This window comes from Lissotriton vulgaris, chromosome 7 (assembly GCF_964263255.1).
Source record: "Lissotriton vulgaris chromosome 7, aLisVul1.2, whole genome shotgun sequence".
NCBI lineage: Eukaryota > Metazoa > Chordata > Amphibia > Caudata > Salamandridae > Lissotriton > Lissotriton vulgaris.
In genome coordinates this window covers 1,227,870,374-1,227,886,132 of record NC_141695.1, presented here as the reverse complement: position 1 = coordinate 1,227,886,132, position 15,759 = coordinate 1,227,870,374, and positions in this window count along the sequence as shown.

Genomic DNA, 15,759 nt, shown 5'->3' with positions numbered 1-15,759 from the left:
CACCAGGAATCTCCAGTATGCACCAGGGGACTGCATTGCAGAGAGGTGTAATGAAGCCACGCCCCTTTTTACACCTCTCTGCAACGCAGCCCCGTGCATGTTTGAAGAGGGGGAACTAATTCCCCTTGCATACTAGGGGTCCCTGGGGGCCAACTAGCCCACCTGGAACCTCCAGTATGCGCCAGGGGGCTGCATTGCACAGAGGTGTAATGAGACTAAGCCCCTTTTTACACCTCTCTGCAACGCAGGCCACTGGTGCGTTTGCAGAGGGGGGACTAATTCCCCTTGCATACTGGGAGTCCCTGGGTCATATCTGCCCAAACACCGATATTCCGAACGATTGAAAATGACTTTTCTTGAGAAACATTTGGATTTGGATTATCATGTCCAATACTTTGGAATTTTTGAAAGACTGACTTTGAGGATGCTATAAATTACTCAAGTGTGCCCGAATTGTGTGGGTAAAATTGATACCAAGTCACTTTGAATAAGAATGTACTTATGTCTCGTCTAACATTTGGAAGAAATATCTAGTTATATGACAACAGGATACCGACATAACTTGAAGGAAATAAGAACGCCCTGAAGAAGTTCTGTTGTACAGAACGAAACGTTTCGGCTGGCTGTGGTACATAAACTTAAGAAAAATAAAAGCATTTGAATATACACCAAGATTCAGCGCTTCAATAAGGACTCTAAGTGATATGATTTGATTGGACTTATTGTGCAAGTGGTGCTGTGCCAAACTTTGGAATATTCTCCACTACTCTCTACTACTTACTCTCTCCTACTCCACTACTCTCAAATACTCACTCTCTACTACTCATTATCTACTACTCTACTACTCTCTACTACTCTCTCTCTGCTACTCACTCCCTACTACTCACTATCTACTACTCTCTACTACTCACTCACTACTACTCTCTCTCTACTACTCACTCTTTACTACTCACTCTCTACTACTCTCTACTACTCACTCTCTACTTCTCACTCTCCTCTACTCTCTACTACGCACTGTCTACCACTCTCTCTCTACTACTCACTCTCTACTACTCACTCTACTACTCACTCTCTACTACTCACTCTCTACTACTCTCTCTCTACTAGTCTCTACTACTCACTCTACTACTCACTCTCTACTACTCTCTACTATTCTCTCTCTGCTACTCACTCTCTACTAATCTCTACTACTCACTCTCTACTACTCACTCTCTACTACTCACTCTCTACTACTCACTCTTTACTACTCACTCTCTACTGCTCTCTACTACTCACTATACTACTTACTTTCTACTACTCTCTACTACTCACTCTATATATGGAACAGCAATGATTTTGAATTCAAATAGTTACTAAAATGTTGAACCCTACCACCTGCCTTCAAAATGGCTTCTTATGCACGTTTTGGCTTTATTGGTTAGAGACCAGGGGTATCATGTGGAATACACACTATGGGATCAGTGCCTGCTGTGCTTATTTTGTGCCAGTGGTTGCAGGTGGTGGGCGCTGGATTTATTTGTGGGAACTGCAACTTATTCTTCATCAACAGGTCTAGCCCAGAGCAAGGGTGATAAAGTCAGAAAAGAGAGAAAGACAGAAGTAAAGCAAGGTAAGAATACTGAGGCAAGGGTATAAAGCAGAGTTGCAGAAGAATCAACGGTTGATTTAAACAGACAGGAAGTACTGGGTGTTGGAAGGGAGAGACATTTGGTGGAATCAAGAATTGGCAGCATTTGTAGTGGGCAACCCCAGCCTGTGATAGAGCTGGCAGAAGGTTTCTACAGGAACTTTGATTTGTTTGTTTGTTTTTGCATTTTTTTATAGTGCAAACTTGACCAGAAGGTAGGGTATCAGGGCACTTTACATGATCACCAATTGCATTACAGACAGACACATTCATTTTGAGATTAAGTGAGTTGTTCAGAATCATAGGAGACTCTGGCCAGACTCAACCTGGATGGATCCCCAGCTTCTGAGCCAGCTGCTCTAGCCATTAAGCCATAACCTCACTCTGAACCTGGGCACTTAGCTTTTTACAGATCCAGGCCCTAGGGTGTGAGTGGAGCAGGTTGAATTTTTCTCCATTTGTGAAACCGAGATGTGGGTTGGCATTCTTTATTTAAAATTATGTTGGTAGTATGATACTTTGACTTTTAAGCCTCCAATTAATAAAATATAGCTCAGTTTCAGTTTCAGTTTCAAAATGCTTTATTCGGTTTGTACAAGTACAACCATATAGCAACATTCATAGATACAATTGAAGTCACTTTTGAAAAGGATTAAAGAATGATGAAACATGCTAAAACAAATTGCATTAATACATTAGTACAGCCAATCAAGATAAAACCTGAAGAAGAAAGTAATCACTAAGTATAGCGTCAATATAAACATTTGGTGCAGGGCATGCCAAGTGGGATAGTACTAGACAAGAGGCCTATACAGGACATAAAGTGCGGTAATGTGTGCAAAATAAGCAAAGATTGGACATAGCATTTAGCAGCAATTTAGCAATTAATGCAAAGACATATCATGTTAAAAATAAACACTTATATACAGCAGTCATTTTAGCTTTTGATACAGCATACAAATAGATGGTACAAAATATGAGACCTATGCTAGGCCTAAAGTGACATAGTATGTGCAAAGTATACAAAAAAATGAACGTTGTATTAGCAGCAATTTTTAAAACTATTACAAAATTTGCCAAATGAGGTAGTATCAGTCGGAGAGAGGCCTAAACTGAGCATAAAGTGCAATAATGTGTGCAAAATATGCAAGGATAACTAAAGTGCAATGTCTATAACGTCTCTTACGTATTTTAGCAGCAACAAAAGAAAGGCCTGAACTGGGCATAAAGTGCAATAGTATGTGCAAAAAAATATGCAAGGATAACTAAAGTGCAATGTCTATAAAATCTCTTACGTATTTGGCAACAATTATATACAAAAAGTTTTTTAAAAGGTATAGGTCCAGAGGGATACAAAGCCAAGGGAACAATCGATATGGAATCTAAAAACATAATAATACCAAAGTTCATGTATAAGAGAAATGCAAAGGTTTGGCGATAGCTCACAGTTGGTCAATAAGTATCTTTACCAACGGAGATCATATAATAATTGATTTCCTGTGCCCGACACATTTAAGGACATAGGTGGCTACACGGTCACATATATTAGGGGACGACAGGTCAAACAACAGTTGCATTGCAGCTCTTATATCACGCGTACTGTATTCTAAAAATAGTTGCTTTAGATAAAACTTTCTAAAACCAGTATAAAAGTTGCAAAGTAGTAAAAAGTGGCAGATACTCTGTTTCGATTTCCCATCCCATGGGCACGGGCAAGACCCCGGCTTCTTTACAGTGGGGAAGGCCACCAAATGGTGGACTATGCCCAGCCTCAGGCGTGCAAGAACAAAACGATGGGAATTAATACTGACGAAAGTAAGGTATGATGGGGATCCTGTATTTAGGTTATATTCCAGGTACAATTTAAAAGTACTTTGTGTAGCATACCTCTGCATTCTAATCCCTTCTGCATGATCCATATAAGTGGATTTAAGGTCACGCTTCGTTAAAACTGATTCTGTTGGGGTGTCTTTAAAAATATCTTGACCAAAAAGGGAATTATACCAGTGAAAAATGTGTTTTAGCCAGGGGATTTTTAAGTGCTGATCCAGTTTAATACAGTCCAAAATTAATTCCTGGGTAAACTTGGTTTCATCTTTGGCCCAGATGGATCGCCAGAGGGAGAGGGGGCGTAGTGCAATCAAGTCTGTGGCATGGTGTATGCCCAGCTCCCTATGAATGATTTCGTTGGAGGCTGAGGCAGGAAGACATAGTAAGCGTTTAAGGTACTTGTTTTCTTCCTGCTGAATGGAGAGGGCGATCTGTGAATTATATCCCCATATCCCTGCACCGTAGAGGGCAGAGGACATGCACCTGGAATTATAAATAGAAATCATCTCCCTTATTCTACGCCCCCCTAGTTTGGAAGAGAATCTGAAGATGCAGTTTGTATTTCTAATCATCTTCATGCCTATACAGGATTGCTCATTTGCCCATCTCCCATCCCCTGAGAAAGTAATGCCTAAGTAATAAAAATGTTGCACAGACTCAAGTTTATCCCCGTCAAGGAAGAATGACTTACTTTTCTTTAATTTCTTCCCGCAGGTCATAGTCATAGTCTTGCCTTTATTAATTTTAAGCATTCTGCCTTTAATAAAAACATTAAATTTGTCGATTAGCTTTTGGAGCCCATTCGCGGTCCTGGAAATCAGGACCGCGTCGTCCGCGTTTAATAGGACGGGTATTTGTTTACCATTTATCCTGGGGGCATCAGCAAAAGACTCTTGTAAAAACTGATCGACCTGGTTTATAAAAAGGGAGAACAGCAAGGGTGCGAGAACGCACCCTTGCCTAATCCCTCTACCTATTTTAAAAAAGGGGGTACACTCTCCATTTGGTCCAAATCTAACTTTACTTGATAAGCTGCTGTACATTCTGGCCAACAAATGAATAATTTCGGGGGGTGCGCCCATAGCCAGTAATGTTGGCCAGAGCAATGTGTGTTCCACTAGATCGAACGCCGAGCTTAGATCGGCAAAACACATGAACAAATGCCCTTCTTTTGCTCTTGTGTACTTGCCGATGATAAGCTCAAGGTTCACACACTGCTCCATGGTTCCTATGCCCCTACGGAACCCGTACTGGATTGGTGACAGGATATTATTGTCCTCAACCCAGGACTCTAATCTTCCCAGGAGCACGCGACTCAGTATTTTTAGTGACGAGTCCAGGAGGGAGATTGGGCGGTAATTACGTGCTTCAGCCCTTGAACCTTTTTTGAAAAGTGGCACCAGAATGGATTGACCCCATGAGGTAGGTAGTTCATCCTCAATAGCAGCATTGAAATAGCGTGTTAAAATAGGCGCCCATAAATCGATGTTGGATTTAAAAAAGTCCACAGGGACCCCAACTGGGCCCGCGGCTTTCCCCCCCTTGCTTTTCACTATAGCATCCTGCACCTCGTTTAAAGATACTGAAAACAATAATTTCACCCATTTAAAATTGATTGGCGTTGCAGTTAAAACATTAGGGTCTGTGACCAAAGTACAGTTAGAGGGACAATCAGAGTTAAAAATCCCAGTGAAGTGTATAATCCAATCTTGACAGCTAACATGCGAAGTAAGTTCGGGGATGTTGTCATTCTTTAAGAACGGGCTGTTTACAGTGTCCCAAAAGAGTTTGTGGTCTTTTGTTTCCGCTGCCTGGTCTAATTTGGCCCATGCCTCGTCCTGTAGTTCTCGCTTCCGGGCGGCTAGTGCAATTTTGTAGTTGTTACGCTCTGCCCTTATCATACAGGGGTCTCTCGGTTGTGTATCTAGCGAGGTTTTTAGCCTTTTTAGTGCCAGGGCACAATTATCATCGAACCACGCTGTCTTGACTTTTCTTGGCCCCCGTGATTTGCGTGTCAGTAATTTCTCGACAGTTTGTGTAATGATTAGAAATTTAGACAGCAAAGTTTCTGGGCATGGTGTTGGGGATAAACAGTACTCCACTTCTCCGTAGCAATTAATCAATACATTGGTGATAATTTTAGTGGGGTCAACTTTTGTCCATTTCACCCTCATTCCATTTGGCCTTCCTACGGAGATGTCCTGAATAGGTTGACCGTAAGAGTTCCTTTTAGACCCCCAGCCCAGTAGTTCGACAGATACACTGTTGTGGTCACTGACCGTTTGTTCAATTACCCAAACGTTTATATATGTTGCAGAGCTGGATACGATGATATGGTCTATAAAGGATTGGCTGTTCCTTCCATGAAATGTTGGACATCTAACATTGTTTGCATTCATATTACATTCGAGGAGTTCCAGATCATATTTAGCCAGTAGGTTATTCAAGGCACTGCCTAGGTTGTTGTGCGGAAAATGATTGAAAACACTGGTAGTTTCCCTTCCAGAATATTCCTCCCTGTGGCCACAAGCCCCCTTAAGTGCATAAGTGCACGTTTTGGTGTTAAAATCTCCGACCCACAAGATTACAGCTGGTTTAGAGGAGCTTAGTAACATTGCATCAATTGCCTGCTCGATGTTAGAGATGAACAACCCCTGGCTGTGGCTGGCGATGTTGTTGTAGAAGTTCGCGATTATTAAGTCCTTATCTCCATTGTGGGCCACACGCAAAATGGATGCATAATCTCCCAGGACTACATGGTTACTGACCCAGAACTCGGTCAATGTTGTGGATAGTAGGGTCACTAACCCTCCCTTGGCGCGGCCAGACTGCGAAGCCACAGCCAGAACGCTAAAGGAGGTATATCCCTCGACAAATACTTCAGCTCTGTCCCAGGTTTCTTGTAGGCATATGATGTCATAGCCTTGTTTAAGAAAGTCATCCCATGCGGGTGTATTTACCTTGGAGGCTAGGCCCGCTACATTCCACGTGGTGACCCTCAATGAACTCTCCCTGGATACGTGGGGTGAAGTAATTTCTGTTGTGGCTGTCGGTGGTATTTGGACGCCTAGGTGGTTTGCAGCAGTACAGGTGCTGTTAACTATCGTTGTCAGGTCGTTAGGGCTGATTGTAAGGTTCTCTATTGGGGGTTCATTTACAGGAGGGATTTCAACCGGGCAGGTGCGGGTGGTGTTGACTATCGTAGGTGGATTATTTGGACTTGGAACAAAAGTGTCTATGTGGGTTTCACTTTCTCCAGCCGGTGTATCCGAGAGTCAATCATTTTCATCAAGGGGATTGAACACCTGGAATCTGTTTGATGTTGGAACAGCGAATTGGCCAAAGATGTTGCTTCCAGACCCGATTGTATTATGGTAATTAAAGTAGTTGGGATTAGGCATTCTGTACAATTCCATAGGTGGTTGTGGAACATGCTGATTATTAAATACATGAGTGGTCGAGGGGTACAAAGGATGGGAAGGATGCCCGGCTAATTGTACAGGTGCCTGCTGTGCAGATGGATAAGGTGTATTAGTTGCTCTAGGATGTTTGAAATTCTGCATAGGAGTCTTATACCCTACCAGGTTCCTATAAAAGTAATCCAAAGGAAACAAGGTTGTGTTGTATTCATTGTCAGAAGGGATAGGTGCATTCAAGATGGAGTCTCGTGCCCATTCAGTTGTTTTGTAATTTATAATTACACAGTCCCCGTTTATTTCTTTTTTGCTTGGGCCCACCCACCCTACCCTTTGAGTTGAGATAATCTGGCCCGCGCCACTTAAGGGGAAACCACAATTATGGACCAACCAGTGTAAAATTTTATTTTTGAGAGTTTCACTGTTTTCGAATTGGGAGGGTTTGAGTTTTGGTACATTAGCAAGGATTGCTACCAGAGGCCTGCTTTCTGGTGGGAGATTAATCACAGCGGGGATGATATTATTATAGTAGCTACGCGCCGGTGGGTTCCTGCTTGCTAGAGTACAATCCTTGGGCACCTCCCCAGTTGCTCTGTGAGATGTGGAGGAAGATGGTCCGTTAGGGACGCCACTTTGCAAATTTGCAGTTTTACTGGTAGGTGCTGGGGGATTTGTATTACTCACTGGTGGAGCTTGTGATTTAGATACGGTGTGGGCAGTTGTTTTAGCCTTGTTCCTGGTTGATACATTTGGGATGGGTAGGGTAGTTTGTGTGTTTCGTGGGCCAAGGTGTTCAAGGATGTCTAATTTTGCTAGGCCCAATTTTTCCAGGTTTTCCACCTTTTTACCTATTTGCTCAAGTTTGTCGTTTAAGGGAGCAATGAGATGCTTCATAACATCCGTGATGTGGGCCAGTATGGACTCCATATTAACTATAGGTCCTGAATTAGGCACCGATTGTACAAAGCCATTAGATTGTTCTATGGAGGGTGTTGGAAAAATGGTCTTCTTTCTTTTGCCCTTTTGTTTCATACATCCCCTAAAAGGGGCCTGTAGTTTCCTAATATGGGTGCGTCTGGTTCTACGATGGGCGGTACCCTGGTTGTTTGTACTATTGTCGCTGCTATTATTAGCTAGATCTATTGTATGCATATTATCTGTGTTGTCGCAGGTAATCAATGATGCGCTAGGCGCAGTACTAGGGCCCGGTTCCTCAAGTGGTGAGGCTTCGATCTGTAGATTAGGAGTTAGGGACAGACGACTGTCCCCATCTTGTAATATTATGGGGGGTATCGGAGGGTCTTCTGTGGGTGGGGGCACAGTTCCAGGAAGGCCTGTGTAAGATTGCATCAGAATGGAGTCGTTTGATAATGCTGTCATGTTGATGTTATATACAGTGCTATCAACAGGTTGTGGTGTGCGGTGAATTAGACAGGCACTAGGTGGTAGGGACAATCGTCTCTCGGTGTTTTCGATGGCATTTGCTACCACTACGATTGTCTGTTGAAGCATGCGATCAATAGCAGTTAGTGTTGGTAACGGTGTTTTGGTTTGGGCAGTGGCCCTTGCAACAGAGCGTGTGTTAATAGGCGTTTTTTTAACCATGTTCTTGGTGGTGGATTTGGATGCAGTTGGAGCCATTAACAATGTGTATTAATCACAAAACGTAGTACCTTGATGGTCGCTGCGAAAATGGCCAGGGGGTAGTGCCCAGCCCAGTCTCCTCAGGCCTCTGAGGGCCACAGAGGGCCCGCCCTTTGCCCGGGCTTAGCCCCGGGCACGGCCCCGCGCGCGGTCCCGCGACGCGGGAAGACCGGCCCCTTAAGTGTCGCCTCCGGGCGCCAAGCCTCTACGCGACTTCCGCTCACGTCGCGGAGGCTGCTGGGACTTGGAGTCTCTACTCCCCCTGCTCGGCTGCTGGCCCGATGGTGGAGGGCTGCAGCTGGGGGGAGGAGACAACAGGCAGCAGGCGCGGTGGAGGAGGCGCTGGGTCCCCGTGCAGTTTAGCAGGAAGGTCTCCTGGCTCCCTGGGCGTCAATGGACGAGCTGGTTAATGGACCGCCGCGCAGGTAGGCTCGCTGACTGCTGTACTGTGGCCGACACCCACTCCTCAGCAATACCGGCCCCTTAAGCGTCGCCTCCGGGCGCCAAGCCTCTACGCGACTTCCGCTCACGTCGCGGAGGCTGCTGGGACTTGGAGTCTCTACTCCCCCTGCTCGGCTGCTGGCCCGATGGTGGAGGGCTGCAGCTGGGGGGAGGAGACAACAGGCAGCAGGCGCGGTGGAGGAGGCGCTGGGTCCCCGTGCAGTTTAGCAGGAAGGTCTCCTGGCTCCCTGGGCGTCAATGGACGAGCTGGTTAATGGACCGCCGCGCAGGTAGGCTCGCTGACTGCTGTACTGTGGCCGACACCCACTCCTCAGCAATACCGGCCCCTTAAGCGTCGCCTCCGGGCGCCAAGCCTCTACGCGACTTCCGCTCACGTCGCGGAGGCTGCTGGGACTTGGAGTCTCTACTCCCCCTGCTCGGCTGCTGGCCCGATGGTGGAGGGCTGCAGCTGGGGGGGAGGAGACAACAGGCAGCAGGCGCGGTGGAGGAGGCGCTGGGTCCCCGTGCAGTTTAGCAGGAAGGTCTCCTGGCTCCCTGGGCGTCAATGGACGAGCTGGTTAATGGACCGCCGCGCAGGTAGGCTCGCTGACTGCTGTACTGTGGCCGACACCCACTCCTCAGCAATACCGGCCCCTTAAGCGTCGCCTCCGGGCGCCAAGCCTCTACGCGACTTCCGCTCATGTCGCGGAGGCTGCTGGGACTTGGAGTCTCTACTCCCCCTGCTCGGCTGCTGGCCCGATGGTGGAGGGCTGCAGCTGGGGGGAGGAGACAACAGGCAGCAGGCGCGGTGGAGGAGGCGCTGGGTCCCCGTGCAGTTTAGCAGGAAGGTCTCCTGGCTCCCTGGGCGCCAATGGACGAGCTGGTTAATGGACCGCCGCGCAGGTAGGCTCGCTGACTGCTGTACTGTGGCCGACACCCACTCCTCAGCAATACCGGCCCCTTAAGCGTCGCCTCCGGGCGCCAAGCCTCTACGCGACTTCCGCTCACGTCGCGGAGGCTGCTGGGACTTGGAGTCTCTACTCCCCCTGCTCGGCTGCTGGCCCGATGGTGGAGGGCTGCAGCTGGGGGGAGGAGACAACAGGCAGCAGGCGCGGTGGAGGAGGCGCTGGGTCCCCGTGCAGTTTAGCAGGAAGGTCTCCTGGCTCCCTGGGCGTCAATGGACGAGCTGGTTAATGGACCGCCGCGCAGGTAGGCTCGCTGACTGCTGTACTGTGGCCGACCCAAATATAGCTCATGGGAGTGGAGGGGGAAGGGACTGTGGAGAGAATAGCAGCAAATGTAACAGAGGAAGCAGAAATGGTCAGACAAGATGGGTGGAATGAGCGATGAGGATGGAGTAACCCCTGCAGTGCCTGCACTCGGGCCATTCTGCCTGACCCCAATCAAACACCATCTTTGGTATTTAGCATGCATTTACAACTGGCAGCCAAGACTTGGAGTTATAAACGAACTGGGGTTTATTCACATTTGTTAAAACGCACCTCTAAGACACAAGGCAGACCAGAGAAAGATGCACCCTCCTCGCCAATTCGGCCAGCACCTGAAGGAAGAGCTGTGAAAGAGAGAGGGGCTCAAGCTCCCGCTAATCTCAAATACTAGTTCGGGTATAGAGCCCAACAGAAGGATAAGCTGTCTCAGACTGATTTACTTATGCCTCGTTTTTGTTAAAACTGAACCAGGCCAATCGACACGTCATGTCTAATCAAATCAAGCAGTCACAGAATCCCGGAGAACCAAAGCACAAAGACGGGAATACACAAGGATTCATCTCTGAATTATCCCCACTTTAAAGCATCAAAAGTGGTTATAGAATAAACACCCCATACAGAAGCTGGTGCAAACTGCAGACATCACCCGAATTCCCGTGATAACATTCCCAAAACCCACGGCGGACAACACCAACTAACGCAAATTCTTTTTGTCAACTCTGTTTATTGGCATTTTTATTTTTAACATTACAGTGGGTGCACCATTAAAATCCAGGTGATTCTACAACCATTTACTTAGATGCCTGCCCCTGCCCATGACGTACAGGTATTGCAACGTTAAGTGCTGCGCTGGCTCCTCCGCAATTTTGCCCCATTCAGCCGCCATTCGGGCCGTGAGAGATCTGTGCATTAGGAACCCCCCCGAGGGGGAGCCCAACCTCTGCGACTTGTGTCTCAAAAGGGATCAAAGCTCCATCCTGGTATAAGTCGTCTAACGTAAGAACATCTGCCTCGTGGCACTGCTCTAGCATGTGGCATGTGAGGACACCCTCACCACCTGGTGAGCCTTCCAGTGGCACCGCCGGTGCAAATAGGAGCACCTTCCTCATGAGGTACAGTGCCCTGCGGAAGCATTTGTATGCCACCCCTAGCAGTAGCGGGGTGGGGTGTGCCCTGGCCGCTAACGTGTGAAATAGCGCAGTGATCCTATCCAGGGTGTAGGGTGGCTCGCTCGTGGCAGTGTCCTCTCTCCCCCTGCCGCTAACCAGCGGGCAATCCACTGGAGCTACGCTGCCAGGAAGTAGTGCTCAAAGCAAGGGGCGGCTAATCTACTTTTGTCTGTAGGGAGGAACAGTTTCCCGAGAACCAGGCGGTGTTTGGATGCGCCCCAGATAAAGTTGCATAGGATCCTGTTAAGGCTGGAGAAGAAGGTGAGCAGTTGTTTCGCCTTAATGCGAGGACTTCGAAAGCTGCTGCCCCTTTTACCAACACAGGTTAGAGCCACCATAGTTAGGAGTACCGTTCTTAGCCTCCTGAATTACTGTAATGCTCTGTTACTGGAATCCCCTGCCTACCTGATTTCCAGACTTCAGAGCATCCAGGCGGCTGCAGCAAAAATGGCCCTTTCCCGAGGGCAAAGATCCTCCACTACCCTTGTACTGGCTGAATTACACTGGCTGCCTGTACACCAGAGGATCCTCTTTAAATCCTTATGCACTGTCTTTAAGGCAGTGCATGGGATGGGCCCCCGACCACTTCAAAACAAATTCAAATGGTATGAACCCACTCGGACCCTTCGATCCTCCTCTACTAATCTCATCAGTATACCCAGGATCAGGAAAGCCACCTATGGTGGCAGAGCCTTCAGTATAGCGGCAGCTCATCTGTGGAATAGACTACCTACTGCCATCAGGAAAACAGATGAACTGATGGCCTTCCGAAAAAGGTGAAAACATGGCTTTTCCCTAAAATCTAACTGCCCAGAATCAAATGACATCCCTTCTACCCCTGATGCACAGCGTATCAGCTATATTCACACAGCGCCAGGATGCCCGTAGGGTTGCAGAGCGCTTTATAAATACAATAAATATATAAATAAATAAATAAGGATGCAGGCACGAACAAAGGCAGATTTGCAAAATAGTAGAGAAGGCAAGGGAGCATCACCATTTTGGCCAGGGCCACTCTGCCTATGGGCGTCAGGGGGAGCGTGGACCAGAAGCCTATCTGGGCCTTAAGTGCCGTCACCGCTCTCCCCAGGTTCCCGTCCATCAGGTCTGCTGGCCGATGGTAGATCTGGATCCCCAGGTACTTAAAAGTGTCCGCCCGCCACTGGACTCGTGTGCCGTGGAGGCTGTACTCCGGATCGGCAACTTCGCTGTTAAAGGCTTTGAGGCATCACTTGCCTGCCTTGACTTGGAGCCCGAGAGACCTGCAAAGCGACTCAGCAGTGGGGCCAGCTGCTCCGGCATTAGGTCCACGTCTCTGACAAAGACCAATAGGTCATTGGCGTATAAAGATATTTTGTGGACGCCGTCGCCTAGTCGGATACCTTTCAGCAGGAGTTGTCTCATGGCCTCAGCTAAGGGTTCCATGGCTAGCGCGAAGAGCAGCGGTGACAGAGGACACCCCTGCCGAGTGCCCCTGCCCACTGTCACTTCCTCCAAAACATACAGCCCCAGCCGGATGCGGACCACAAGGTTCCTGTACAAAAGTCCCACCATTTGCAGGAAGTTTCCTTCCAGTTGGTATGCCTGCAATACCGCCAGCAGATAGCCCCACTCAAGGCAATCGAAAGCCTTTTCTAGGTCCAGCACCCGACACCCCGCTCTAGGCCAGACCACCGCCGCCTCCTTCGCTACTCGGAAATATCTCCTGAGATTCAGAGATGTGGACCTCGCTGGTACGAAACCATTTTGGTCCGGATGGACAAAAGGCTAAGCATGGGCGAATTTTGCGACTCTGGCGTTCGCGAATTTTGCGAATTTGCGAACTCGCAATCCGCAAAATCCGCGAATTCCCGCGAATTTGCAGATTTTTTTTGTGTTCGCAAGGATTTCTGCCAGTTCGCAAGGATTTCTGACAGTTCGCAAGGGTTTTGTAACAGTTCGCAATCGCGAACTTACATGTCGGCTCGCAACGGTCACGATTATGTTGTTTCTACGTCTGGTTCATCATCATAGGTTCCCGGCACCCTCTGTTTCACCCCTGCCACCCTCTGTTTTACCCATGCCACCCTCTGGTACATCAATGCCTTATGCCACCCTCTGGCTCATCATAACTGTAGATTATGGGGGGGAAAAGCAAGCACACCTGCCTGCTTCAACTGACATGAATTAATTTGGGGTTGATTTATTAATGTGTCACTGTTTTAAAATTCCAGTCTGGCACCTGCATCCTTATCTGTAATTTGCTTTCTGTTGCAGTGCAATTTTTTTTCCAGGACCTTTGTGGCCTACTTGTAGCTATTCTATGAGCCTGCTGTGAGGGTCAGAGCAGGGTCATACAATTGTTGCAACTAGCAACTGAACTCTGGAGGGGCCCTTGTTAGGAAGCACTACAGGGAATGGTTACTAATGATGAGTTTAAACTTTTGAACCGGCTGAATGCTTTTTTTGTGTTCGCAAGGAATTCTGCCAGTTCGCAAGGATTTCTGCCAGTTCGCGAGGGTTTTGTACCAGTTCGCAATTGCGAACTTACATGTCGGCTCGCAACGGTCACGATTATGTTGTTTCTACGTCTGGTTCATCATCACAGGTTCCCGGCACCCTCTGTTTCACCCCTGCCACCCTCTGTTTTACCCATGCCACCCATGCCACCCTCTGGTACATCAATGCCTTATGCCTTACGCAGGCCAAGAGAGTAGCAGGCACCTGCTTCGGCCTACTCAAAGCGATGAGAAAGATTCTGCCCCTCCTTCCACCCACATCGCAAAGACTTCTCATTCAAGGCCTTATTCTGTCCAGGCTTGACTATAGCAATGCTATATACCTGGGCGCACCCGAAGCAACCTTAAATAAACTGCAGAAAATTCAAAATGCTGCCGCCCGGATCCTCACACATACTCCTGCCAGAGCTTCAGCCAAACCTGCTCTGAAGCTCCTTCACTGGCTTCCAGTGAGAGAACGAATAACATTCAAAGCCTTAAGCTTGGCTCATAGGCTAGTGCAGAACCAGGGCCCCCCCATTCTGAGGAAATACATACAACCCTATAAAGCCCCTAGATCTCTCCGATCGGACAGGGAGTCCCTCATCATTGTACCCAGGTTCAAAAAAGCCCGCACAGGTGGAAGACGTTTCTCGATCCACACAGCGCGCCTATGGAACGCCCTTCCTCGTGACCTGAGGAAAGAATCAAACTATTTACGATTCAGGAAACGACTCAAAACCCACTTGTGTCCTTAAAACAGCTTTTAACCACTTCTTTTTGCTCTGTTAAAATTGCTTCTGTCTAAAAATTGCTGTACCCCCCTTCCCCCCCCCCCCCCCCCCCCCCTCGCACTGGTTAGGGTTTGTTTTCAGCGCTGGGATACCTACGGGTGACTACGCGCTCTATAAAAATTTTTAATAATAATAATAATAATGCCACCCTCTGGTTCATCATCACTGTAGATTATGGGGGGAAAAAGCAAGCACACCTGCCTGCTTCAACTGACATGAATTAATTTGGGGTTGATTTATTAATGTGTCACTGTTTTAAAATTCCAGTCTGGCACCTGCATCCTTATCTGTAATTTGCTTTCTGTTGCAGTGCAATTTTTTTTCTCCAGGACCTTTGTGGCCTACTTGTAGCTATTCTATGAGCCTGCTGTGAGGGTCAGAGCAGGGTCTTACAATTGTTGCAACTAGCAACTGAACTCTGGAGGGGCCCTTGTCAGGAAGCACTACAGGGAACGGTTACTAATGATGAGTTTGAACTTTTGAACCTGCTTTCACTTTTGCAAAACTCGTTTTTCTGCAGAGCAGCATTATAGCAACTTTAATGCCCCACCAAGCTTATATGAGAAAGTTGATTTCTAATCCAAAAGTTATCCAAAGAAAATCAAAAGGCCTCAAATCTAAAAAAGTGCAGGCAAATGTCAACCTGAGGAGTTATTCTGATAAAAATAATCATTTTCAGAAGGTCTATGCTGCTTGCTAGTAGATTTCTTGTGCGGAATTGCAATTTTTGTAATTTCGCGAGTGCGAGATTGTTGCTGCCCGCCGCACCTACATGCTCGCAATTGCTAACTTACACCGCAAAGAAAAAAAATCCGCTGCGTGCGAATTTGCGGATTTTGCGGGAAATTCGCGAATCTTGCGGATTGCGAATTTACCGAAAATCCGCAAAATCCGCGAGCGTAACGGATTTTCCGCCCATGCTTACTAAAGGCGCTCTGCAAGTATTTTAGCTAGTATCTTATAGTCAGTGTTAAGCACCAATGGGCGATAGGAGCTCAGTGACATGGGGTCTCTGTCCGGCTTAGGCAGGGACACCAAAAACGCTTCTCATAGATAGGGCGGAAGATGGCCCTCATCAATTGATGCCCTGTACATTTGAAGGAGCTTAGGTGCTAGAATGTCCCTATTCGCT